Below are 26,476 nucleotides of genomic sequence, written 5' to 3'. Positions count from 1 at the left end.
GGTCACGTAATGGCTCTGCTGATTGATATTTTCGCATTATTCATGCACTTGTTTTATTCCTCCTTACTTCTTGGTATTCCCTAAATCATTTTTAGAGAGCAAAGGAATGATTGTGGCAAACAGAGTTTAATTGTGGAAGAACAGACTATGGAATGGTTTCATGGTAGGGAGTATCTAAGTATTTTTACACTGATCTCGAGGAGAAACCTTACAACTACTTGGTCACTTTGCTTTCAACAGAGCTGTCTTTCCTGTCCTTGTGGATAAAGGTCTAGCAGCAAATCCATGATAAAACAACTGAAAATAACTAATAAAGTGATAATATATGATGTTCAGAGGCCTTTAGCCTTAAAAAAACAATACCCCCCACAAATGTTCTTTTATATTAGATAATTTGGAGAACTACAAAGTTTGTGTACTTGCAGCACACGGGAAAGAAACGTCAGCAGTTTCTTTTGTATCACATCTACACATATAAATGAAGTAGTTAAAAGGAAAAGAGGTTCTGTATTGCTGACAGGTTGACAGTGAAAAGGCTCCTCTTAAATATTTAACTTGAAATTAAACATCCATGTCTGGTAGTTATTAGGCACACCTCCATATAGAAAACAATATACTTAGAATATATGATTTATAATTTTCAAAAAAAAATTTTGAAAAGTGAGGGCAAAGTAGAAGAGACTTGACCTCAGGTGGAATGCTGATGCACAGTCATGAGAAGGCTCAAGATGGAACGCCATTAACTCAGCAATTTGGGGAGTCAAATATGTCTCAATAAACGTAAAAAGTTCACATTCATTGTAAACCTTATTTTACAAAAATATGTTAAAAGCTTTTTGTAGAGAAGTAGTCATGTCAACATTATCTATAACAGCAAAACATGGCAAACAAATTTGGTGTCCAATAGTAAGAGAACTCTTATGGTTAATTCATCTGATAGAATATTATGCAGACTCTAAAAATCATAAAGATTTTTATTTGACATAAGAAAATGCCCATTATACATGGTTAAATACAAAATGTGGGTTACAAAATGAGGTATGGTGTTATTTTAAGACAAATACAGACATACAATTTGTTTAATAGTGTTTATTCCTTGGTACTGGCATTCGGGGTGATGTTTTTTCTTTCTATTTTTCTGTACTTTCCATGTTTTCTTTTGAACATAATTTACTTTAGTAATATGAACTAAAACAACATATTTTTAAAAGTTAAGAAGGTACCAAATTGTACACACAACATAATCCCCCCAAACAAACAAATCTATGCCAAGAAGGACAAATATCTCTGAATTATTGGAGTACAGTTTCTTTTTTCTTCTCATTACTTTTCTGGTTTTTTTAAAAAAATCAAATTTGCTATAATGATATTTTAATTTTAAAATACATTTTCTCATTTCAACAGGAAGGCAGTGCTAATGAAATTCTAGAGGCAAACAACTTAAGGGCTGAGGATGCTCTATAATTCTTGTGCTCAGTGGCATTTGCAGAAAAAGTTGCCCGAGATTCTTTTTGAATTATGAGTACAAAAGGAGACCAAAAAAAGGGGTATTCACTGCAAAATATAAGGACACAATGCGGCAGGCTCCTTTAGAGTAAAGGCTATGAAGGAAACCGTACTCTTTTCCCAGGCTGAGGGGAGGGAGGGTCCTTATCCTCCAGGTTACAGCATCCTTTGGAAACTCCGTTCAGCGTTCTTTGCAAAATGATGGACGAGTCTGAAGTGAAACCCTTGAAGGCGTGGATACAAAAAGCAGCAGCTGAGGGAAATTCTCTCAAACCTCTGCTTGGGTCAAAAATGCGCATTTAAGTCTTAAAAGAAAAGCCGTGAGTTTTTTTCCTCGTTTTCCCCCTTCTGATCACATTCTACTGTTTCTAGCCTGTCACTTAACAGCGACGCAGTTTTGACCACGGCATAAGTCTTAAAATCTACCAGGCTGAGGAAACCACAGAGGCTCCTTCATAAAGAAAATGTCTTTCCCGAGCTGTCACTGCAAAGTCCCCCCATTCGGGGACCTTATTACATTCAGAAATTTTTATTAATTAAGCCTCCCAAACATTTGGGAGGCAAATTTTATTATTATTTTTTATAAAGCAAAAAATAGTCCCATCATTTCAGAGACTTGCCAACGGTCTCAAAAATTAGCAAAATGAGAGAACTCGAATCCCAAGTCTAAGATGACAAATTTATAAATAAAACCAAGGACAACGTCTCCTTCATTCTAAATATACCCTCACAGGCAGAATGGCTTGTGTTAACTATTTTTACCCACTGCCTCGCTTGCGTCTCAAACTCGTGTAAAACGAAACGGTGGCGAAGAAGGACAATGAAGGCCGCTGTCCCGGCGCCCGCAGCGCCCGGTCTTCTGGCTCCAGCCCCAGGGACGTGCGGGGACCCGCCGGCCGTGGTGGGACCGCCAACACGCCGCGCCCGCGCTTGCTGTCCCACCTCCCGCCCTTGACAATACACCACACCCGACGTCTGCACTTTTCCTTCCGAAACCACGGCCAAGGTGGCCTGACGTCAAACAAGAGAACCGGGGCTCGGCCGCACCTTCGCGGTCGCAGCGCAGCTCCCGCGAGCAAAGCACGCAGAAGCCCGCAGCCCCGGGCGAAGGCGGGGACGCTGCTTTCAAGCCTGTATCACCGGGGGTTCTCCCTCCAGCCAGAGGGAGTCAGGGCCAACCCTTGGAACAAAGGCGGGAAGCGGGGGCCAAAGTGCTGGCAAGAGAGGAGAGGATGCATTTCGGTCCATCCAGGACTCGCCCGCTCCACCGGCAGCACCTGACCTCTCCCTCCAGACCGAGGAAGGGGTCTCTCCGGTCCCAGTCCGCAGGGACAAAGGGGACCGGGCCCGGACTGAGCAGCTTGGGGCCGCGGTGACCCCCGGGGGGTGCCCAGGGCCGCACTGCCTCGCACGGCTGCCCGCGCCCGGCGGCTCCGCGGCGGGACAAAGGGACAGCGCACCACGTCGCCCCTGCCCCCCAGCATCACTCAGCTCATCCCGCTCTTCCCCGCGACCACCGCCCTTCAAGGGGCACGCGGCCTCAAAGCCCCGCCCCCGCCGCCGCCGCCGCCATCTTGTTGTTTTCCCCCGGTCCCTGCCACCCGGCCACGTGGCGCGTCGCTGCGGAAGCCGAGGCACCGCCCCAGCTTCCGGCCAGACCGGTTCCAGCCGGCCGCGGCGCGCAGACGCACGGCTGCCCCCTCGTGGCGGGCCGCAGGGCTCCGGCCGCGCCCGCCGCTGCGCCATGGCCCGCGCTGCCCGCAGCACGTCCGCGCGGCCCCGGGGCGGGCCGGCCGCTGCGCCCACGTGTTCAGTCCGGAGCAACCAGGGGCCGCCCCTCTTTACACGCAGTCCAAACAGTAAGCGCCGTAGGGTTGCGTCGAGGGGCTTTTGGGACGCGGTGCTTTGTGTTTCAGGACTTTCCAACGGGCGTCCCCAGCCTCGGTTTGCAGGTGTGGGGTCTGCGCTCGGCCGGGACAGCGAACGCCAGCCTGGTCCCCGGGGTGGGCAGGGCGGCCCCCTTCTCTGGCCCGCGGGTTCCTGTTTGCCCGGCCTTCCCCCACCTTCCTAGCGGTTCCACGTCCCTTTCACGTTGCATTTCGTGAGCGTTTGCCATGAGCAACGCCCGCGCACGTGCTTTATCTTATCTAATCTGCACAACAGCCTTTGACATGGGAGTTGTCTCATTTGTGTATGAAAAAAAGAAAACTGAAGCTCAGAGCGTAATTTGCCCCGGTGGCCCAACCTGCGTGGGAATCTAGGGCATCTCAGTCCCCACTATGCCTTGAGGTTCCCAGTTGGCTCCCTGACCAGCAGCATTTGCAGCTTCAGGGAGCTCGCTGGAAATGCAGATGTAGGGCGTACCCCAGACCTTCCAAATGGAAACTGGAGTGGGGTGCAGGGAGGCAGTCTGTGGTCAACAAGCCCTGGATGAGTTTTAGGCGCGCTAAGGACCTCTTCCTGCACAGCCTTTTTATGGGTAAGAAAAGGGACACTGTCTTTATTGAGTGCTAACTCCATGCCAGGTGCTGGGCTTGGGCGTTTTCATAAACCTCTGATGTCTCTCCTCACCGCCCTTTCACAGCAGAGGGGATTGTAGCTCCAACTTTCTGTTAAGTCTAGAATGCTATCATTTGTATAAAATGGTACAAGATTGTATGTGCCATTTGCTTGTACCGTATATGCATAAAGTACCCCTAGAAGGAGATCAAGAAGGTGTTAACTTTGTTCTACCTCCAAGGAGAGGAGGTGGGTTGCTAAGCGGAAGGTAGGCTGCTGAGTTGGGGAGATTTTTTTTTTCTGTAAGTCTGTAAATTTTGAATTTCCACTATATGAATCAATGACTTCAAATAAAATGAAACAGTAAAAAATTACACCCAGAGCAGTATTAGAGCTGAAACCAGAATCTGAATTCAAATCTGACTGGCTGCGGATTCCGTTTGATCTATTGACCACACATGAAAAGCTTTTAAACATAAGATGCTCTATAAATTTGAAGTATTGTTACTAATAATGAAATACTAAATCATTTCTTAGAAATTTAGTTTCTATTTTAAACCTTTGAACAATGATTGTGTCTAATTCTGTTCTCTACGTGACGCATTGTATAGTACATGAAACTGTTCTTATTTTCATTACTATTAATGGCTATAAAATAACCATAAAACAGATCATAACTGTAATGCCTAGCCTCTGAGGAATATTGATGTGTAATTAATTGATAATTGCAAAGAGATTTGAACTCTTTCAGCGGAGATGAAGATGGAGAGGCAAAGTGCTGTTATCCCCGAGACTGATCATTGTGAAGAATTTTATTGGTGTATTTCTCTATCGGTTAGGTTCAACTTACAATTAAATATGTATAAATAATGCTTTTTAATTTTACACAACTTTATATCTAAAGTATATGAAGAATTTCCTGGGCTGGGAGGATGGTCATCTATTCTGCCACTCTTTATGGGAAATTGCAAAGGCAATTCAGGACTCGGTGACTTTGGGCATGTTACTTAACCTCTCTGCTTCAGTTGGCTCATCGTGGAACCAGACCATTAAAGTACTTGCCTCATGGGCTTGTGGTGAGGATAAATTGAGTCGTGGTATGCATTGCACTTGGAACAGTGTTTGGCACAATGTTAGATAAATCTTAAAAAAAAAGAAGAGATGTAATAATAAAGTTTGATGATAGCTCAGAGGAGAAAGATGTCAATGTTTGTTTTGTGCCTAGAACTTTATTGATGGAAGGAGTTGTAAAGATCCTTGAATGTTTTAAACACTTGTTCCTAGCAGTCGTAGTTGGTCCCTGAAATTAGGAAATTGTCTCTTTGTAGTGATCCTCTGAAAGCTACATTGTCCCATCCCTGCGCCTGCGAATTCTTACTGGGTGAAGGTTGAAGTTTTTCCACAGGTCCGAGGCTGGGAGCAGCAGGGATGTGCTGGGCTTGCCTGGTGAGAATGACTGTGCACATCTCTTCTCCACTGTTTTTCAGTGACAGCGTGTTGGTGGCTTGAAATTGGCCATCATGAGAATGTTTACACCCCAGGGATAGGTAAACACCACAAATCCAAGGCTTTTGCCCCTGGAGAACTTATTGTTGAACATTTATCAGCACACCACTGCCTGTAATCCCACAGCAGAAGCTCTGCTGGAACAAGCCCGGAGAAGGCAGCCAGCTTCTCAGGTTGCCCGGTGTTACACCGTGCTTGGGGACTCAGGAGTCCCTCAGTGGCCTTAGGCCAAGAAGTTTCAACAGCCTTAGTCTCCTAATCAAATCAAACGGTAAACAAGGGGTGAGTCACGAGTTAGTCCTGGGTGAGTCAGGCCAATATTGCACAAGCATTTCTAGGGGAAAGGGAAAAGCTGGGCAGCTTAGGGAACCATCCCCCGCAACCCGCCCAGGACACTAGCATCGAAAGCAAAAGGGAACTAATGAGGGAGAGGGGCACACTCTTCTCCATGGGAGGTGTCTGTGGCCCACTGTATTTCAGGAGTCAGGAACTCCACAATCTGTTTGGTTTTTAAAGACCTTTTAAAGTGCGGAATATTATAGGAAGGACTCTGCCTCTAAGGCTGTATCTAAAGCCTGTCAGTGGAGGAGATGGGAGGAGAGGGGGATTTTCCCCAGTAGAGGAAGCCATTCGTTCACTCATTCATTCATCAAACCTAGAGTAAGGGCCCATCTCAGTGATTTTCGTAGCTACATTAGAATCACAAGGAAGGCTTAAAAACCTACCTCAGGGGCCGGCTCCGTGGCCGAGTGGTTAAGTTCGCGTGCTCCGCTGCTGCTGCGGCCCAGGGTTCGGATCCTGGGTGCGGACATGGCACCACTCGTCAGGCCACGTTGAGGCGGTGTCCCACATCCCACAACTAGAAGGACCTGCAACTAAGATATACAACTGTGTACGGGGTGGGGTTTGGGGAGATAAAGCAGGAAAAAAAAAAAACCTACCTCAATTTAGTCTGATGGAGTTTGGATGTGTGGTAGGCTGAATAATGGCCCCCCAAAAGACATCCTAATCCCTGGAAACTGACTTCACCTGACAAAAAAAAAAAGGACTTGGCAGATGAAAGCTAAGGCTTTCGAGATGGAAGATGATTTTGGATTATCAGAGTGAACCCCAAGTGTTAGCATATGTGTCCTTAGAAGAGGGAGATGGAGGAAGGTTTGACCACAGACAGAAGAGGAGTAGACCAGTGTATGGCTATAGAGGCAGAGAGTGGAGTGACGCGTCCACAAGCCAAGGATTGCCAAGGAGTGCTGGCAACAACGGAAGTGAAGAGAAAGGTGTGGAACAGATTTTCCTTTAGAGCCTTCAGAAAGAGCGTGGCCCTGCTGGCACCTTGATTTCAGACTTCTAGCCTCCAGAACTAGGAGAGAACAAATTTCTGTTGTTTTGAGCCACCAAGTTTGGGATAATTTGTCCCTGCAGATAATTTGTCCTAGTTCCTAGGAAACTAACACAGGGTAGGACAAGACTTATGTGGAAGTATCTTGGTAGCACTTGATATATGATTTAGCAAACATCAATTATCCATGTTAGCAATGAAGGGTCACTGCTGGTAAAGATCACAGACTCATTCAATGCTGTCCACAAGCCAGGACCTGTCCCGCAATAGGTCTGGGACCCAGGAATCTATATTTTGAAACAAAAAGAACAAAAACTCTCCTGTGATTCTTTTTTTTCCTTCCTTTTTTTGGTGCGGAAGTTGGTCCTGAGCTAACATCTGTTGCTAATCTTCCTCTTTTTTTTTTTCCCTCCCCAAAGCCCCAGCACATAGTTGTATATCCTAGTTGTAAGTCCTTCTAGTTCTTCTGTGTGGGTTGATGAGTGGTAGGTAGGTCTGCACCCAGGATCTGAACCAGTGAACCCCAAGCCACCAGAGCAGTATGTGAGAACTTAACCACTATGCCACCAGGCCAGCCCCTCTCTTGTGATTCTGATACATGGCCATTTGCAAGTCCATTCATCTGCTATGTACCAGGTATTAAGATAGACATTAGAGATGCAAAGAAGGTCAATAATAGATACATGCCCTGTCCTCAAGGAGCTTACAATCTGTCAAGGAAAAGATGCAGGAATAAGATCATTTCAGTAGAGTCTGGGAAGTCTTAAGTAGTAACAAATATTTGTTGAGCTGTTTCTTCTTGCTAAGTGGCATCTCTATATGCCACCCTTCCTGATCTGCAAAACAATTCTATGGAGAAGTTATTAATATCCCCACCTTAGAGAAGGTTTTCTAGAAGGGTAAGCAGCTTGGACTTCACCCAGCTGGTGAGGAGACAAGGAGGATGCTGGGAGGGCTGGATGCCCAGAGGGGTGTTCTGGGCATGAGCTACCTCATGAGCAAGGGCAAAAGCATGTCTGTGGGAGAGAGCCAAGCCCATCTGGGAACTGCCTGTTGTTTACTGTGAGCAGAACATGGGGCGATGGAGGGGTGGGGCAAGAGAGAAGGCAAAAAAGAAAAGTGGGGGCTTGTGCCCCCAAACCTGGGACTGGGCTAGTTCTCAGCCTAGGTGCTGCAGGGTCTCCCTCAGCAGCCTGGAAGAAGGAGGCGGGGAACCTCTGAGTTTGGCCGGAACAGTAAATGTGTGGGTGAACGTGCAATCACTGGCCCTTCCTACCGTCTTCCTACAGTCATCTCCCCAGCATGCCTGTGGCCCTCCACGCCTTAGGGTTGGTGTGCCGGAAGGGAAGTCCTCTCAGCTGTCAGGCTCTGAAATCCAAGAAATGGTGCAAAGCTTCCAATTAGTCATCAGCAATTTTCAGCTGTTTTAGGATGAAATTAAAAAAAAAAAACTTGCATCTTAGAGCAAATCTGAGAAGAAAACGAGTTATAGGGCAACGTTGCCCCCCAGGGCAGAAGGGCAAATGAAAATAAGTGGGAAGGGATTAAGGACAAGATTCCAGTAAATAAACTACAGAACTATGTGCTGGCACTTTGCACTTTTACTCCACACAGCAACTGTGGTTTTAAAAAAACTTCTTGTTATTAAGAAAAATTAAATATATGGAAGTAGCAAATAATGTAATGAACCTCCATGCTCCTGTTCCCAACGTTGACAGTTCTCACTAATGGCCCATCTTGTCTAACCTGTACTCCCACTCTCCCTGCCAGATATATATTATTTTTATATGCCCACAACACTTTTTATTTAGAAAGTTTTAAGCCTACTGAAAAATTACAAGAATAGTATCACAAACATCCGTATCACCCAGATTCACCAATTGTTATTTTTCCAGCTTTATTGAGATACAATTGACATATAACATTGTGTAAGTTTAAGGTGTACAGTGTGTCAATTTGCTATACTTATATGTTGCAAAATGGTTACTACCATAGTATCAACTTAGATTCACCAGTTGTTAACATTTTGCTAAATTTGCTTACTTGCTTGTCTATTTCTGAGAGTGAGTTGTAGAGCAACCATATTTTAAAGTTGGGGAAACTGGAGTTTAGAGGCGTAAATAATTCCCAAGCCTCTCACTGTGTATTGAGGAGGGAGGTGGGGTTTGAACCCAGTTCTGTGTGTATCTGTTACCTCTCCTGAAAAAAAAAAAAAAAGTCAAGGCGAAGTGTTTGACACAGGAATGGCTGAGAGAAACTGAGAAACGTCTCTGAGATGTGAAGTGCCCTCCTTCAGGGCTGCTGACCCTTCTACCAGACCCAGCGCCTCTCCTCCCACAGCCTCTGAGCTGAAGGCCGTTTGTGTGATGAGGTGTCAGGAATGCTGGTACTTGGGTTTCTGGATCAGGCTGTTTAAACAGCCCCTGCAGCAAGTGGGGACCATTGGCAGGAGCCATCCTTCATCTCTGAGAGTGATTTTTCAGGAAGTGAGAGAAATTTGCTGGGAAGGGAACTGAGTCACAAGCTTCTTATAATCCTCTCCTCTTCCAGTTTTCTTTCTCGGCTTTGCTTCTCTTGAAACCCTCCCTTCTCTCTACCCTGACCTCTGTCTCGGGTTAGATTTCTACTGCTGTGTGGGCGTCTCTCTTTTGTGATCTGCTGCTGGATTCCAGGGCCAAAGCTGTTGGTCTTCATCCAGGTGGCCATGCTTCTTTCTCTTGTCTTCACCCTGCCCAGCTGACTCACATGGTTGTATCTTTGAACTCTAGACTCAAAGGTTTCTTGGCCTTCTGGACATTTCCTCCTGGCTGTCTCAGGACCCCTTCAAAGTCAGCATATCTAACAAGGAACTCATGACTTTCCTTCTCTGCCACCCAACTGCCATTTAAGACCCATTCACTCTTTCAGTTCCCTTTCATCTGCTGCCCTGTCTGAGCCAGACACTTGGGCCATCTCTGGCACTCCCCTTTTCGGAGCCACCCTCTAGCCACTGAGTTCTGGTACTTTCCCCTCTCTCTCAGTTCTTTCCCTTCATCTCTGTTGCCCTACTCTGATCCAAGACCAGCCCTTCCTCCCTGGACTCCCCCTCCCGTCCAATCTCCAGAGCCGACCCATCTCCCCGTCAGAATGCAAACCTGACCTTGTCAAATGCAAGTCTAATCTAGTCACCCAGCTCTCTCCCTTCCCGGAGTTTAAGGCCCTTCAGTGACCTCCTATTGCTCTTTGGCTGTAGATCCAAGTCCCCCAAATGAACAAGGCTCACGAGGCAGCTCCCACCCTGCCCCCCTCCCCTCTGGGCTCCAGCCACGTGACCTTGCAGTCCCGGCTCACCTCGGAGCCTCCGACAGCCTCTCCCCTCTGCCCAAGCACTCCCACCCGACACCTGCCAACTCCTGCTCTTCCTTGAATCTTGGCTCCTTCATCTGTTCTCAGGGACGCTACCCTGCTCCCTGGGAGGCCGGTTCTCCCATTGTGTACACTCCCAGCACTTCCTCAGGTGTGCTCTTTTATTCACTTCCTCACCTAGACCCTAAGGTCTGCGGACAGGGACCGTGTCTTCCCTCGCTGATCCTCGTATCCTAACTGTGGTGCCGGGCACATAGCAGGCACTGAATAAATATTTGTTGAATGAATGAAAGAATAAATACTGAGTAACAGTGCTCAGTTCTGAGGAGCAATGTTAATAACCAATTAGCACCGTTACTGCCATCTGGTGGTGACTGATGTTATAGGGATGGGCCCATTCTCAGTGACTGCCCTGCACAGTTGGCGAGATCTGTCGCTGTACTCCGGGCACAGAAGGGAATCAATACATGACCGATAGATAACGGTTGAGTGTGTGCCTTGTTTCAAGTATTGTAGGCACGTCACAACACTGCCTCCTTGACACCTGAGCACAGGGAGTGTAAACTGCCTTTCCAAGGCCATGTGCTAAGAAGGAGACCCATAATTCGATCCCAGGATACCGACCCTGTGTTTACTGCTCGCTTTAATGGCAGAAAACATTTTGTAACTGGAGAGGGTACTACGGGGCTCCTCGAATGTCAATAAGATGTCTGAATCCCTGGAGGGCTGCTCACCTGCTCCAGCCGAGCACTGTGCAAGCTCTTGTTTGGGCGGCCCCAGGACAACTGGATACGCGGTACTTCTGGATGGTCCACAGACCATCTTTCTTGGCATATGTTCCCTAGGTTTTTTGATTTTGTGGCCTGGAAAACTTTGGCCGTCAAGTTTCTACAAAGTTTCAGGTCTTTTATGGAGTAAATTGTCTATCAGTCTTCAGAAAGTACATTTGAGATTTCCGGTAAAAATTAATTACATGTACACCAGCCACCTCAAATATTTTTTTTTTTAAAGATTGGCACCTGAGCTAACAACTGTTGCCAACCTTTTTTTGCTTTTTCTCCCCAAATCCCCCCAGTACATAGTTGTATATTCTAGTTGTAGGTCCTTTTAGTTGTGGCATGTGGGACACCGCCTCAGCATGACCTGACAAGTGGTGCCATGTCCGCGTGCGGGATCCAAACCAGGGAAACTCTGGGCCACAAAGTGGAGCGCACGAACTTCTTAACCACTCGGCCACGGGGCCAGACCTTCAAGTATTTTTTTTGAAACAAGGTAGAACTTACATAAAATGTATGAAACAGTTGTACCTTGTTTTTTTTCTTTAACGTTTTTCTTTCCTGTGAGAAAGATTAGCTTTGAGCTAACATCTGCTGCCAATCCTCCTCTTTTTGCTGAGGAAGACTGGCCCTGAGCTAACATCCGTGCCCATCTTCCTCTACTTTATATGTGGGATGCCTAGCACAGCATGGCTTGCCAAGCAGTGCCATGTCTACACCTGGGATCCGAGCCAGCGAACCCCGGGCTGCTGAAGTGGAATGTGCGCACTCAACCGCTGCGCCACCGGCCGCCAGCAGGCTGGCCCCACTTGCATCTTGTTTTATGTTCATGACAAGTTTATGTGAGTAAATTTTTTCGGGGGAGGTAAATTTGATAATATTTTCTATGTTGAGTAAATTAAAAGGAGGCAGACTGTTAACTTTAATCGTGAAGTCAGGTGGAGGAGTAAGAAGCATGCACTTAAATTCGCCACCTGTGGTGAATTCTGTTCTAGAGAAATGCTTTTATTTATTTATTTATTTATTTGAGGAAGGTTAGGCCTGAGCTAACTGCCGCCAATCCTCCTCTTTTTGCTGAGGAAGGCTGGCCCTGAGCTAACATCCGTGCCCATCTTCCTCTACTTTATACATGGGATGCCTACCACAGCACGGCGTGCCAGTCAGTGCCATGTTCGCACCGGGATCTGAACCGGCAAACCCCAGGCCACCGAGAAGCGGAACGTGCGAACTTAACTGCTGTGCCACCGGGCAGCCCCCGAGAAATGCTTTTAAACTTGAACTTGCATAGGAATCACGGGGGCTTGTGAACACATAGATGGCTGGGCTCACCCCCAGAATTTCTGATTCAGCAGGGCTGGGAGAGGGCCTGAGAATTTGCATTTTAACCAGCTCCCAGGTGAAGCTGATGTGGCCGGTCCAGAGATCACACTTGAAAATTCGAGAGCAGTGAATTATCCCCAATTTACTGCAGTCTATTTCCTGCTCCCTGTCTTTTTCTGGACAGGTCAGGGTTCACCCAGCCTCACTGCTCCTCTTCCCCCTTTGGCTGAAAGCCGCGTCCTTCTGGGAACCCTTTGCAGCGTCAGTCCCTATGGCTCACGTCTTGTCCAGCTGATTTGGCGGTGGTTGGTGAACCTGGGCCTGGCTCTTCCTCATACTCTGGAGGACCTCACCAAAAATCCTCTACCATGGCCTGCCGAGAGGTCTCAGGCTAGTGGCCACTGCAGGTCTCTGTGGTCTGACCACGTTGGCCCACCTGGTGGTTTTGGAAACATCTGGGTCTGGCTGTGCAGGTGTGTGCCTGGGAGACCCTGGGTGAAGGCTGTCATCATTTCTTGCCAGGGTTGTGGTCTCCATCTCCTGCTCTGGCCTGCTGCCCGGCTCCCTCTGCTCTAGCCTCCATGCAAAGCCAGAGTCCTCCTAACACACAGGTAGGGGGTTGATGTGCTGCATAAACCTTTCAGAATCTTTATTTGTTCTTACAGAATAAAATCCCCTCTTTAGCAAGGCACCTGGGACCTTTTTTTTTTTAAAGGAAGATTAGCCCTGAGCTAACTACTGCCAATCCTCCTCTTTTTGCCGAGGAATACTGGCCCTGAGCTAACATCCATGCCCATCTTCCTCTACTTGGTACGTGGGACGCCTACCACAGCATGGCTTTTGCCAAACGGTGCTGTGTCCGCACTCTGGATCCGAACCGGCGAACCCCGGGCCGCTGAGAAGCAGAACATGTGAATTTAACTGCTGCGCCGCTGGGTTGGTCCCAACCTGAAACCTTTTTCTCTGGCCCTACTCGCCTCTCCATCGTCTTCTCTCTGGTGAGGCATTTTGATTTTCACATCCTGAGCTTTCTGCCTAGAACATCCTCGTGTTATTTCTTTGCTTATTTAATTCCTTTTAATCTTTCTTAGCCTAAGGATAAGTCCTTACATAACTCTCTGTGTGATTCTGGCACATGTAAGTTTATGGAATGAACAAATGCATGAATGAATAAATGACTAAATAAGAATACAGAAAATGGGTTTTTAAAAATTGCGGTAAGGGGCTGGCCCCGTGGCCGAGTGGTTAAGTTTGCGCGCTCCGCTGCAGGCGGCCCAGTGTTTCGTTGGTTCGAATCCTGGGTGCGGACATGGCACTGCTCATCAAACCACGCTGAGGCAGCGTCCCACATGCCACAACTAGAAGAACCCACAACGAAGAATATACAACTATGTACCGGGAGCTTTGGGGAGAAAAAAGGAAAAAATAAAATCTTTAAAAAAAAAAAAATAAATAAAAAATAAAAATTGCGGTAAAATACACGTTACATAAAATTTACCATCTTAAGCATTTTTTTGGTGTACAGTTAAGTGGCATTAAGTATATTCACATTGTTGCACAGCCATCACCACTGTCTCCAGAACATTATTCAACTTGTGAAACAAACTCTGGACCCATTAACCACTGGCTCCCTATTTCCCTGTCCCCCCCAGGCCCTGGCGACCACCCTTCTGATTTCTGTCTCTCTGAAGCTCTAGATGCTCCATCTCAGTGGAATCATACAGGATCTATTTCGCTTACAGGGCTTATTTCACTTAGCATAATGTCCTCAAGCTTCCACGTTGTTGCTTGTGTCAGAATCTCCTCCCCTTTATGGTTGAAGAATGTTCTATTAGACCACTTGTTGTTTATCCTTTCATACAGAGAATGGGTTTTTGTCCAGGAGTTTAATATTCAGCTTTGTATGAAATAGCAAAAGAGGGGGCCGGCCCTGTGGCCGAGTGGTTAGGGTCGTGCGCTCCGATTTGGCAGCCCAGGGTTTCACTGGTTTGGATCCTGGGCATGGACATGGCACTGCTCATCAAGCCGTGCTGAGGCAGCATCCCACATGCCACAACTGGAAGGACCCACAACTAAAAAAAAATATACAACCATGGACCGGGGGGCTTTGGGGAGAAAAAGGAAAAAAAATAAAATCTTTAACAAAAAAAGAAGAAATGGCAAAAGACTGGAAGCCATCTCAATGTCCGCGTGTAGGGGTCAGTGATACAAAACAGGCCTATCCTTCCAGTGGGATCCAGTGTAGCATCGATCGAGTGGGGCCTCTCCATCTGCACTGAGATGGAACACTCACCAAAACAGAATATTAAGGTATTGACAACTGTGTAGACCTGTTTTACCTTTGGTATATGACCAAAAAAAAAAAAAAATCCCCAAACAACAACTAGGGGCTGGGTATAGAGGTACATGCTTTCCCTAGTTCCCAGAGGCTGCCCCTGGGGGAGGGAACCACAGGATGTCGTTTTCTCTCTGTGTTCTTTTGTATCTTTTGTACCAGGCATTGCATATTTCCTATTGAAAAAAATGTTGGAAAGAATGCAAATACCCTGTCCAGAGGGAGAAGTGATTAATTTCCTGCAGATCTTACACAGGGAGCGATGCTTTGTGCTTACAATTACTTATTAAATCAAGTCAGCAAGAAAGGCCTAAATTTAATTAAACTTGGTTGGTTAATTCTCTTGCCGCTCAGTAAAGATTAGCCACAGATCTGATTCTTTGACCACCCCGGGGATTTTTAATAACCGCAGCTTATCAACAGGATAGCGATCAGATATGTGCAGTACCCAGAAATTGACCTGAAAAAGCTCCAGCCAGGTGAACTGAAGGACAGAGCGTGGGCTTTATCCACCGGGCCTCTCAGTCGCTGTTCAAGTGCAGGCTTTTGAGTGGCTCCTCCTTGACAGCAGTCTAAAGCAGCTGGGAAAACTGCGTTCAGATGAATTTGATGACCTTGTCAGAATAAATGCTTATGTCTCAGCGCAAAGAGGCCGGTGTCTCCAGATCAGGGGTGATGGATGGGCCTTCCCATAGGATGAATGTTTGTTGATTACTGAAGCATCTGAGTGAGCCACGGTCGTTTGGGTTACGGTCTCTCGTCAGTGCCAGTAGCGATGGAAGAGTATCTGGCCATCTTTCAGCTGCGTCTCACCCCATTAAAAGCTGTGAGATTATCAGATCCCCTCTCAGAAGACAGTAAAATCATGCTGGCACATTAACACCATGACAGACGTGCCCTGGACATTTGTCATCAGTGACAAATAATTTTTCTGTTTCAAATATTCCAGTTTAATAAACAGGTAATCATAATGTTCCTGACTTCTGAAGAAATCTGCTTGGAAATTCTACTGTGTAATCAATGGAGCTAGAATGACCCTGGGGAACGGCTCATGTTTCTGTAGCTCCTTCTTACCTCTCCTCACTCCTCATTGTCCTCTAAACGCCCTGCTCATCAGGCACTGAAGCTGTTCAGGATGTGGTCCTATCCCATCTCTCTGTCTTCATTTCTTCACACCCCGCACCTTTCATAGTAGCTCCTCCAGCTTCCTAAACCATGCTGAGCTTTCTGAGCACACTGCAGTTTCTTATTTCTGACCTTTGTGCTGTTCTGTCTCAAATGCTAGAATGTTCTTCCTTGCTCTGCTTTGCCCAAGCAGCTCTTTCTCCAGAGCCCTGCTGAGGTGTGACTTCTTCCTGGGTGTTCCTTGCCATTCTTGGTGAGGGCAAGCATCCCTCCAAGGGCTTTCATGGCTCCTCTCATGGCCGTTTGGGTGCTGTGCCTCCCCCCTGCATTGTAATTGCTTGTTTATGTTTGCTGGACTTTGAGCTCCTCTGGGGAGTGGATCTCAGACTCCTCCGGGGCATCGGCCTCACCTGGAGGGCGTGTTAAGGCTCAGCATGCTGGGCCCAGAGTTCCTGATTCAGTAGGTGAGGAGTGGAGCCTGAGAAGGTCATTTCTTCAGAAGCTCCCAGTTGATGCTGATGATGCTGGTCTGGGGGGCTGCGCCGCGAGGACCCCCGCTCTGGGGCAAGGACCGGGTTTGCCTTCTTCATCTCTGTATCCCTGGGATCTGGGCCGTCTTGGTAGTTGATAGTCAGGAGGTACCCGTTAGTGTTGAACGAATGAGTGCCGTCGAAGAGGGTTATCGTGGGTCCTGTGGACCCCAGGTGTTTCCATAATATGCAGAGGGAAATCTGAATGCTTTCAGAAGATTGATGATGAAAGTAGTGGGGGAAGAGGCAGGGCCTGGCACGCAGGAAGAGCTCAGTAAGTGCATGGAATAGAGGAGGGAGGGGTGTGGGTAAGGTGTGGGGAGGTTGAGGGGGAAGCGAGGAGGCATGAGAGGTGGGAGGTAGATGCTTCTTAGCTTCACAAGTTGGGGCTTAACATATTAATTTTGTGACATTCTTATTTTCTAACCTAAACCTTTTAAGGTTGTAAACTTCCATCTAAATGATATTTTTGTTGTATCCCACATGTCTCAGAATGTAGTCGTTTTGTTATGGTTCACTTCTAAATATTTTGAGATTTCTTTTATGATTTCTTCTTCGATCCATGAGTTATCTAGAAGTGTATCCTAAATTTCAAATCTTGGGGTTTTTCTTGTTACCTTTATGTAATTGTTGACTGCATTGTGGTCAGAGGAGGTGGTCTGTATGTTGTCAATCTTGACTTTTTTTTGAGCTAGCCTTACAGGCTTAGTAGGGGGTTGCCTTTGTAAATATTCCACGTGTGCTTGAAAACAACACACATTCCCCATTTGCTGGGTCCTGGGTGCCATGTGTGTCCACTGGGCCAAACTTGCTAATGATGCTGTCTTTATTCTTAGGATTCTTACCGTTTCTTTGTCAGCTCCATCTATCCATTATTGAGAGAGAAGGGTTAGAATCTCCCCCTTTGGTGGTGCATTTATCAAGTTCTCCTTGCAGCTGTGTGAATTTTTGCTTTATATGTTAAGTGCATACCAAGTTAGACTCATCTCTTTCTGATGGGTAAGACCTTTTATTGTTGTGTAGTTGGGTTGTCATCTCTTTGTTTACAGCCTGTCTTGTCTGATAATACAGCAATATCAGCTTCCTTTTAGTTAGTATTGGCCTGCCATATTATTTTCTGTCTTAAGACTTTTGACCTTTCTGTGTCTTTCCTTCCTTTGGTCTGTCTCTCTCTGTTTTTTTTTTTCGCTGAGGAAGACTAGCCCTCAGCTGACATCCGTGCTAGTCTTCCTCTATTTTTCAACGTGTGGGTCGCCAGCACAGCATGGCTGCTAACAGAGTGGAGTAGATCCACACTCAGAACTGAAGCTGGGCCGCTGAAGTGGAGGGCACTGAACTTAACCACTAGGCCACTGGGGTTGGCCTTGTCTGTCTCTTTTGAGGGAGATGACTTCTTTTTAAAATAGCAGGTAAAACTATATATTTTTTTACTTTTTAAAAAATCCAGTCTGAAAAATCATTGTCTTTTAATGGAAAGTTTTGTCCTTTAAGTTTATTATAATTATTGATTTATTCAGATTCATTTCTACCACCTTATTATATTCTACTGTATTTCTCCTGCTTGCTCCCCCCTCACTACCATCTACCCTTCTTGCCTTCTATTGGATGATAGATGGTTTTTGTTGTTGTTGTTGTTTTAAAGATTGGCACCTGAGCTAACACCTGTTGCCAATCTTTTTTTTTCCCCTGCTTTTTCTCCCCAAATGCCCCCGAGTATATAGTTGTATATATATTTTAGTTGTGGGCTCTTCTAGCTGTGGCATGTGGGACGCCCCCTCAGCGTGGCCTGACAAGTGGTACCATGTCTGCGCCCAAGATCCGAACCAGTGAAACCCTGGGCCACTGAAGCTGAGCATGCAAACTTAAGCACTTGGCCACAGGGCTGCCCCGATGGTTTTGTTTTTCCCTTATTCTAGTACTCCCCTGACCCCAGTATTTTGGATATTTTGTGTCTATATAAAAATATGTATTCTTTGAGTGGTTACCCTAGATGTTTTGATGTACATACTAAACAAAATTTAAAGTTAATCAGCCTCTTATTTTCCTTCAGCCACAAAGATCTTAGAATGCCTGAGATCAGCATCTTCAAACTGGAGCACCGTGCATGCACGTTCTCCAAAGTGTATGGGGACTGTTTTAAGGGAATCAATTTCCAGACCTGCTGTTTTCATGTGCACCCTTTTCTAAAACTGATTTTCCTGGGCACTCCTTTGAGATGAAAGTGCAGGGTTTCCTTTCCTATTTCTTCTTGCATAATCCCCATTTTCTCACCTCTTGCCTGTCCTGAATTTGACTCTGGCACATTGCCCTAGGTGTATAGACCTTTAAGGTACCAACAAAGGGTTGACTCAAAAATGTCAGCGGTAAGTTTGGAATAGTGAATGACCGTAATGGTTGGGTAACAAAAACGTTCGCAAGTTAATTGGTTTTCATTTATTTGAATAATTTTGGTGCTAGATCATGTTGTTGAGAGTTTAGCTACACTACTCCATAATATTACTGTTTCAGCATACATTTTGTGTGGCCAAACAGCCTGCAGGGGTAGCCCCTCCCTAGACAACTTTATCCCCTCCCTAGTTACCAGCCGTGCTCTCTGCCTGCACCTTGACGTCCCGTCCCCATGTGGCCTCTCCATGTACCTCCTCCAGGATCTGTGAGTAATAAACGTCTCTATTTCAATTACCCTGTGGTATTTTGTTGAACAGAAGCTCACCATCCAACACCCGGGGGGCTCTGCTTAACAAACGTTGATTTAACAAAGTCTCAACAGTCATATAAATCAGAAGTTCAAAGCATTGAATGGCGTTACTTTAACAGACATCCTTCCATTTCCAACTGCTTACTTCTGTGAGCAAGGTTTCTCAGTGCTTGCATCTGTACAAACCAAAATCAGAAATGGAATTGATGCTGAACCTTTCTCATGCTGGTGATTATTAATATTCATCCATGACTGCATGAATTAATTGGAAATAAAACAGTCCCATCCGTTTTGTTAGTAGATACATTAAAAAAAATTTTTACTTTATATACTTAAAAATTATATGTCAAAACTGTCTATCTAGAGGCTGGCCTGGTGGTGCAGCGGTTAAGTTTGCACGTTCCGCTTCTCGGTGGCCCGGGGTGCGCCGGTTTGGATCCTGGGTGCAGACATGGCACCGCTTGGCAAAAACCATGCTGTGGTAGGCATCCCACATATAAAGCAGAGGAAGATGGGCATGGATGTTAGCTCAGGGCCAGTCTTCCTCAGCAAAAGGAGGAGGATTGGCAGCAGTTAGCTCAGGGCTAATCTTCCTTAAAAAAAAAAAAAAAGTGTATCTATATTGCTTTGATCTGTTGTGCACTAATCATAATTGTAATGCTAACTCAAGCTGGTGGGATTTTTTTTTTTTTAACACTTAGCCTTATACAAGAAATAAAAATGTTCAATTTATATTCATATTTTTGCTGCTGAACAGTCAGAGTGATCTATAAAAGACTTTCAAGAATATAAATTGTTACATTAGACTCCAATTCTATGGGAGAAGTGGCAGAGAAATAATCATTCAAGGGATAAAGGAAAGATGTAAAGTAAGAAAGAGGCAGCCTCTGACATCTGGGGGCTAGCCTGACACTGAGAGCTTGGCCTCAGTGTTGTTAGAAGCTAGCCTGGCTCTCACAGCCAGGCTGCGGTGTTCTCCCAGGCAATCCGATGCTCTCACAGTACACCAACCTCAGACAGGGTCACTCTGTGACCATGGTGATGTGAGCCAAAAAGAGAAACAGGACCCATTTATAACCTTCTCTAGACATAGGCAAGAGCGAGGTCACTGTGCAAACCAAGATCCTGCTAAACATCCCCATGCAGGACACACCCTAGGGAGGCCATCATGATTCCTGCCCCCTAGAGTCCAGACCTCTGTGTAAGCCTCTCCCCTTGAGTGGGAGGGACCTGTGACTTCCCTCTAACAAACTGAATCTGATAAAGGCGATGGGGTATTATTCCCATAATTAGTTGACATTATATGGCATAGCTGAATTTGCCATATAATACAGATGTAATTAAGGTCCCTAATCAGTTGATTGTTTTTGTTAAGGAATCATTGTTTTCATTTTGATATAGTTGGAGAACAAATCAAAGGAAATAGTTCACCATCTTTATATGGAATGGGTTTGCATGAATCTTTCAGAGGAAAGAGTAGTCTGACAAATAGGCAGGATAAGCAGAGGGGGAGGTCTGAGTATTAAAATCCTTTGCTCACTCAAGGGGTTAGAGCAGAATCTAGGTTTTAAAAATGCTGAAAGAACTAGGTTCCATTTGAACAGCAGAATAAGCAATGCATAACCTTGGGAAGATGGATCCTTCCCCAGTCAAGCCTCCAAATGAGAATACAGCCCAGCTAGCACCTGGATTCCAGCCCTGAGAGATCCTGAGCAAGGGACCCCGTTAGACCATGCCCCAATCTGACCTTCAGGCATTGTGAGATAATAAATGGTACTGATTTAAGTTCCTAAATTGGTGGTAATTTGTATAAAGCAATAGAAAACTAATATAATTCTGCTCTCCCAGCTACTATGAGTGATTGCTTCTCTGCCAATTAAAGCTTTAGCGTTCTCTATTCTTCCCTCCTTCCAGCTAAGATTTACTTAGGCCAATATAGAATTCCCCCTGCTTCCTGACCTCATCTATTCCAGAGCAAAGCCCTGCTTCCTTGAATTCTCCCTGAAAGTACCTAACACAAGCCCAAATCCTATGAGTCCTTATTAATACCCTGGCACTGAGATGCCCTATGGTTCCCCATGGTAAGTGTTCTCCCTTATTGCAATGAGTCAGTAAACTCAACTTTGTTGCTTGTCATCTTTGGCCGGAGGACATTGACAAAAGTTTTTGCTTTTTGAAGAAGAGCTCACTCATGTATTTCTTAAAAGGCTAATGATGGGTATCCACTCATTATATTTAGATTCTACTGGATATGTTTGAAAGAGTGGTGTAACAATTTTATTTAAAAATACCACAATTTTAATATATTGGAAATTATATAGTTTGCAACTATTTAATTGGGAAATGAAAAAATTTGCATGCTAACTTTAAAATTTGTGAAGAGACGCACAGATTTACAAAATTCTTTTAGGGAGGACACTTTCTGTTCAGAAATGTTTGAAGACCCCTGCTTTGTATCACTCTTCTCCCACTCTATATCCTCTTGCTGTCCATGATTTCAGTTTTGAATCCCAGTGTTGAGATCAAGGGTCTGAGGGCTCCCACCAGTGCCTGAGATCTAAGTCTTCAGAGGGGATGGCAGTGTGAAAATTCCTAGAGAGGCTGTATCTGTGCCCAGTTCCTGCCAGCCTGCTGGAGGACCAAGGCCCCACTGTGGCACAAACACAGCAGGGCTCAAGAATCTGAATGAATCATATGAGCAAGAATAAGAGGCATCACAGGGATAAACAGTGTGGACTGATGATCGAGGGGACTTCCTAATACTTGGTTGCTGCACGTGAGCCACGACCATCACAAAATGGAGGTGGAGGGTGGGATAAAGGATCAGAGGATAGTATGGTAGGAGGCCCAGTAATGTCTGAATTTCTGGCCAATCCAAATGGATAGCATTAGAGACAGATTTAAATTGGTTGAACAAAAGTAAAGAGTTGCTAAATTTCTTACACACCTGAGTTTATGGTTGCAGATTCACACCTGCTACATGTGGAACATTTTGCCTACACTTTCATTGGGTTCCTTGATGATTGGAAGCCTGCTCAAGGAATGTGGGTCAATCCTATAACCTTATTTCAGTGACAGACTATCAAAATGGATTCACTTCTAAGAGGGTACCTAGCATAGCAATGGAATAATATAGTGTAGAGAGAAGTAATAATGTGTTTGAATGTGAGTGGGCATAATGTTACCACTCAAATTGGGGTTAAAAGTCTGTATGAGTCACTGGGAGCTCGTCACCAACAAGCTGGGTCTTGGGCTGCCAGGACCAGGCCGCTTCCTATTGACCTTTGGCTGACAGATGCAGAAGGATTTGTTCTTTTCACTGAGGCGCATGGACTTGGTGAAACTCACTGTCATTTTCCAAACGCGAATAAAATTTTCACCCCTGGCCCCTGAGTGAAGTAGCAGCAGTGGAAGAAGCGCCGAGCCGTGGTTATGAATCCTGGCTCCATCACTTTCCAGTGGAGACACTCGGGGAAGCTGACACTTGAGGTTTCTCCAGTGTAAAGTGGGGCTAATTATACAGGACTATGGGTTTTACAAAGTTGTGATAAATCAGAAATTTTTGTTCCATGTACTTGGTTGAAACCAAGAGCCGCTGGGTCTGCTCCTACTACTTGTGGTGGGGGGGGGGGGGGGGGGTAGGGAAGGAGGATAGAGAAGGGCCTGCCCATCTTGAGTTGGAACACTGTGGGTCTTTGGCCATCCAGGGGCCTTTGATGGCTGCAGTGCAAGTGACACCCCATCCCGGAGTTGCACAAGGCATACAGTTCAAAAGGTTTGCCTGTCTTGATGGAAGGATATGTAAATCTGACTCAGTTCACAGCCTCTCTTAACAGTTCAATTGAAATTGCATCTAATTTAGGCTCATTCATAATCGTCATTGATGTAGGCAACTGCAAATGTGGAGGAGCCCACCACAAGGCCTGATAATTACTTCACAATGAAAACCCAACTGTAGGAACCTCATGGTTGCTATGACAACCATGAGAGAAGCCCGGTTGCCCAGGTTACCCATGTTACCAGATGTCGCTGGTGCTTGAGTCTTCGCTTTGAATGAGCCTCAGGAGCATAATGGGGAAAGGCCATGGGAACTGTATGAGTCTGAATGAAAGAGTCTCCTTGCGCCCACAGGCGTCTCTGATATCCATCCCTTTGCTTTCCTCGCCCTGATGGGTTCATGAAGAGTTTATCTCATTACAGGACCATTAAGTTGTCATATGGAGCCAGAGAGTCCTAAAATGACCCCTTCTCTAAAAGCTTTTCTTTTTTTTTTGAGGAAGATTAGCCCTGAGCTAACTGCTGCCAATCCTCCTCTTTTCGCTGAGGAAGGCTGGCCCTGAGCTAGCATCGTGCCCATTTTCCTCTCCTTTTATATGTGGGACGCCTACCACAGCATGGCATGCCAACCGGTGCCATGTCCACACCTGGGATCCGAACCGGCGAACCCTGGGCCGCTGAAGCGGAATGTGCGAACTTAACCGCTGTGCCACCGGGCGGGCCCCTAATTCTTTGTTAAATTTTTAAAATATGTGGTTCAAGTCTCAAAAAATACAAAAAGGATATGGAGAAATTCTCCTTCCTATCCTTGCCCCTCATCTACCCACTTCTGATCTTGCCCCGAAGGTATTTTTTATGTCTACTTACAAAATGCAAAATGTATTTTTTCTTTTTATGCAAAAGAATATATATAATACACACAAAAGAATAATATATACTCTGCTCTGCACCTTCCTTTTTTTCCTTAATATATCTTGAAATTGTGTCATTTCAATCCATAAAGTGCTTCCTCAATCTTTTCCAGTGCAAAGTACTGCATTAGATGGATGTGCCAAATGCATTCAACTAGTCCCTATTAATGGGCATTTAGGTTGTTTCCAGGACTTTGCTGTCACAAAGAAGGTTGCAATGGCTAGTCTTACATTTTGCGTGTGTGAGTTATCTGTAGAGGAATTTCTAGATGTGGAATAGCTGGGTGTATGGATTTGTCATTTTAAATTGCCCTGCATGGATCTTGTACTGATTTGCATTCCCCCCACCGTCTACATCAGGCTGTTTCCCCAAAGCCTCACAGAGTGTGTTTTGTCAAACTTTTGGGTTTTTGCCAATCTGTAGGTGAGAAATGGTATCTCAGTAGGGTTAAAGTCTGCATTTTTTGGTTACGTGTTTAATTTTACTGATCTATTCATATGCTTTGCCTGTTTTTCTCTTGGGTTGTTGGTTTTTTTCTTAGGGGGAGCTCTTAATATATTGGGGAGATTAGCCCTTTGTGATATGTTCCAAATTTCTTTTTCTTCCAATTTGTCATTGACGTTTGACTCTGATGGTAGAGCGTAATGGATCAGAGCACAGGCTCTGGGGCCAGGCTCTCCAGGTTCAGAGTCCAGCTCTGCCAATAGGCTGTGTGACTTGGGAAATTAGCTTCTTTGTGCTTCATTTTCCTCATCTATAAAATGGGGACAATAGTACCAACCTCATAAGGTTTTTGTGGATGAAATAAAGATATTTGAAGTGTTCATAACCATGCTCTATATAGGACATAGTAAATTCTATGTCTGATATTTGTTATTATTTAAGTTATTTTTATGGTTCCTGGATTTTGTGTCCTAGTTAGGAAGGTCTTAAGAAGCTTTCCCTGTGCCCTCCTTTGACTGTCCATGATTTTTTCACATACTTCTCTCAGAGAAGCAGTGTAGCTGAGTGGTTATGAGTGCTAGTTTTTGAGTCAGACAAACTTTTATTTTTTTTTTGGTGAGGAAGATTGGCCCTGAGCTAACGTCTGTTGCCAATCTTCTTCTTTTTGCTTGAGGAAGACTGTTGCTGAGCTAACATCTGTGCCAATCTCCTCTATTTTATGTGGGACACCACCACAGTGTGGCTTGATGAGTGGTGCTAGGTCCATGCCTGGGATCTGAATCTGCAAACCCTGGGCCACCGAAGCAGAACACATGAACTTAGCCACTTTGCCACTGGGCTGGCCCCAAAGTCAGACAAACTTGAGTTTCAGTGGCAGCTCTAGCATTTACTAGCTAAGTGACCTTGATCAAGTCATTTCACCTCCCTAAATGTGGATTAAAATGACGCCCACTCACAAGGTGGCAGTGGGAATTGGGATTGTGGCTGGTACATCGTGAGTGTGCATGTAAAATAAATGGTGGCCATTGCTTCTCTTAGCATAGTGCTAGCCACACTTCAGACTATTTAATTTTACTTCTGTGTCTTCCCAGCAGGCTGTGAGTTCTCTAAGGGCACTGACTATCTCTTGTTTTGTCTCCCCAGAGATCCATACAGAAGGGGTTTGCCAGATGCTGGTTGATGAGTGAACAGAGAAACAAGCTCAAAGCACTTTAGAGGTCGCTTAGCTTGGATCGTCCCTGGCAGTTTACAGAGGAGAAAACAGAGGCAGAGTGATTTGCCCGGGGTCAGAGTCAGGATGCAACCTGGAGGTTTTGACTTCTGTCCAAGGCTCTTTCCACCCCCTCAAAGGGCAGCAGCTGGGTGGAGGAGGGAACCCTGCCTCCCTTGATGCCATGTTGGCCCTAGGCTAGGAAGGGCAGTGTTCAGTGTCCCTCACAGCAGACGTCTCTGCCAATCACTGAGCATCAAGATCTTCTGTTCCAGCTTCTGAAGCTTCGTTCATTTTCCTTGTTCATGGTAGAACTTCAAAAAAAAAAAAGAAAGTGTGTGGGATTGAATTGAATCGAGTTGAATTTCTCTGGGCCTTGATTGCTCCATCTGTAAAACGGGAGCGATCCTTCATTTATTCACTCGTTCATTGAACAAATGTTTGTAGAGCCTCTGTGGATCCTGTCTGGGCCTACAGTGGACACTGAGGCTGCAAAGATGGCCATAGTGAGAGCTCTGCACACACACAGCTCGGAGAACCTCAACGATCCGTCAACAACGCCTGATCTTTTTTCGCTTGCTGGGGCCTGCACGGGAGCAGGGACACGGGACTTGGGAGAACACAGCTGAGGGCCTGTTTGTTTGGCTTGGGACAGAGATAAAGAAAGTTCACAGGGGACGTGGCCTTTGAGCTGCCTTCTGAAGGATAACTAGGTGCGTGGGGTTTATTGGCCTTGCTGCTCTTTAGAGATTGCTCTTGGCTGACGATGCCCTTTGTATGACAGGCCTTGTTGGGAGCAGGTGCAGAGATTATTTCAGAGCTCGAGGTTTGTGCTGCTTTAATGTGATGATGCTTCCTCTGGCCAAGCCCTTGCAATCCCTATTTCGACTCCTGCCCCTAGTGTGGGGTTGCCAGACTTAGCAAATAAAAATACAAGACTCTAGTCCAGTTAGAACTTCAGATAATATTTGCATGAGACATTCTTGTACCAAAAATTTATTTGTTGTTTATCTGAAATTCTGCTTTGACTGGGACACCTGTATTTTATCTAGCAAACCTACCCCAGTAGCACATGCCACCAAAATCTCGCTGCTGGAGTCCCTTTTCCCCAGCCGGCTGCCTTCTTGCGCAGAGAACATTCAGGATGGCTGAAG

The 26,476-nt window shown here is 45.7% G+C and overlaps 2 long non-coding RNA genes across 3 annotated transcripts in view; one reads left to right on the top strand and one right to left on the bottom strand.

Annotated features, from left to right (window-relative positions):
* Positions 1 to 1,074: 1,074 nt before the first annotated feature.
* Positions 1,075 to 2,485, bottom strand: LOC138924113 (uncharacterized). Its single transcript, XR_011438767.1, has 2 exons — positions 2,269 to 2,485; positions 1,075 to 1,730 (listed from the first exon to the last, which is right to left on the bottom strand). It is a non-coding gene; the product is annotated as an uncharacterized lncRNA (long non-coding RNA).
* Positions 2,486 to 3,161: 676 nt separating this feature from the next.
* LOC138924110 (uncharacterized) overlaps positions 3,162 to 26,476 on the top strand; it is a 93,012-nt gene continuing 69,697 nt past the window's right edge. The window contains exon 1 of one of the 2 annotated variants that reach the window (XR_011438763.1): positions 3,162 to 3,365. This is a non-coding gene — a long non-coding RNA (uncharacterized lncRNA). The remainder of the gene's footprint in view (positions 3,366 to 26,476) is intronic. The other variant, XR_011438764.1, reaches the window with a different exon arrangement.

The sequence above is a fragment of the Equus caballus genome, chromosome 1 (genome assembly GCF_041296265.1).
Source record: "Equus caballus isolate H_3958 breed thoroughbred chromosome 1, TB-T2T, whole genome shotgun sequence".
NCBI lineage: Eukaryota > Metazoa > Chordata > Mammalia > Perissodactyla > Equidae > Equus > Equus caballus.
The sequence above is the reverse complement of the archived record's forward strand: the minus strand, read 5'-3'. Positions and strand labels throughout refer to the sequence as shown.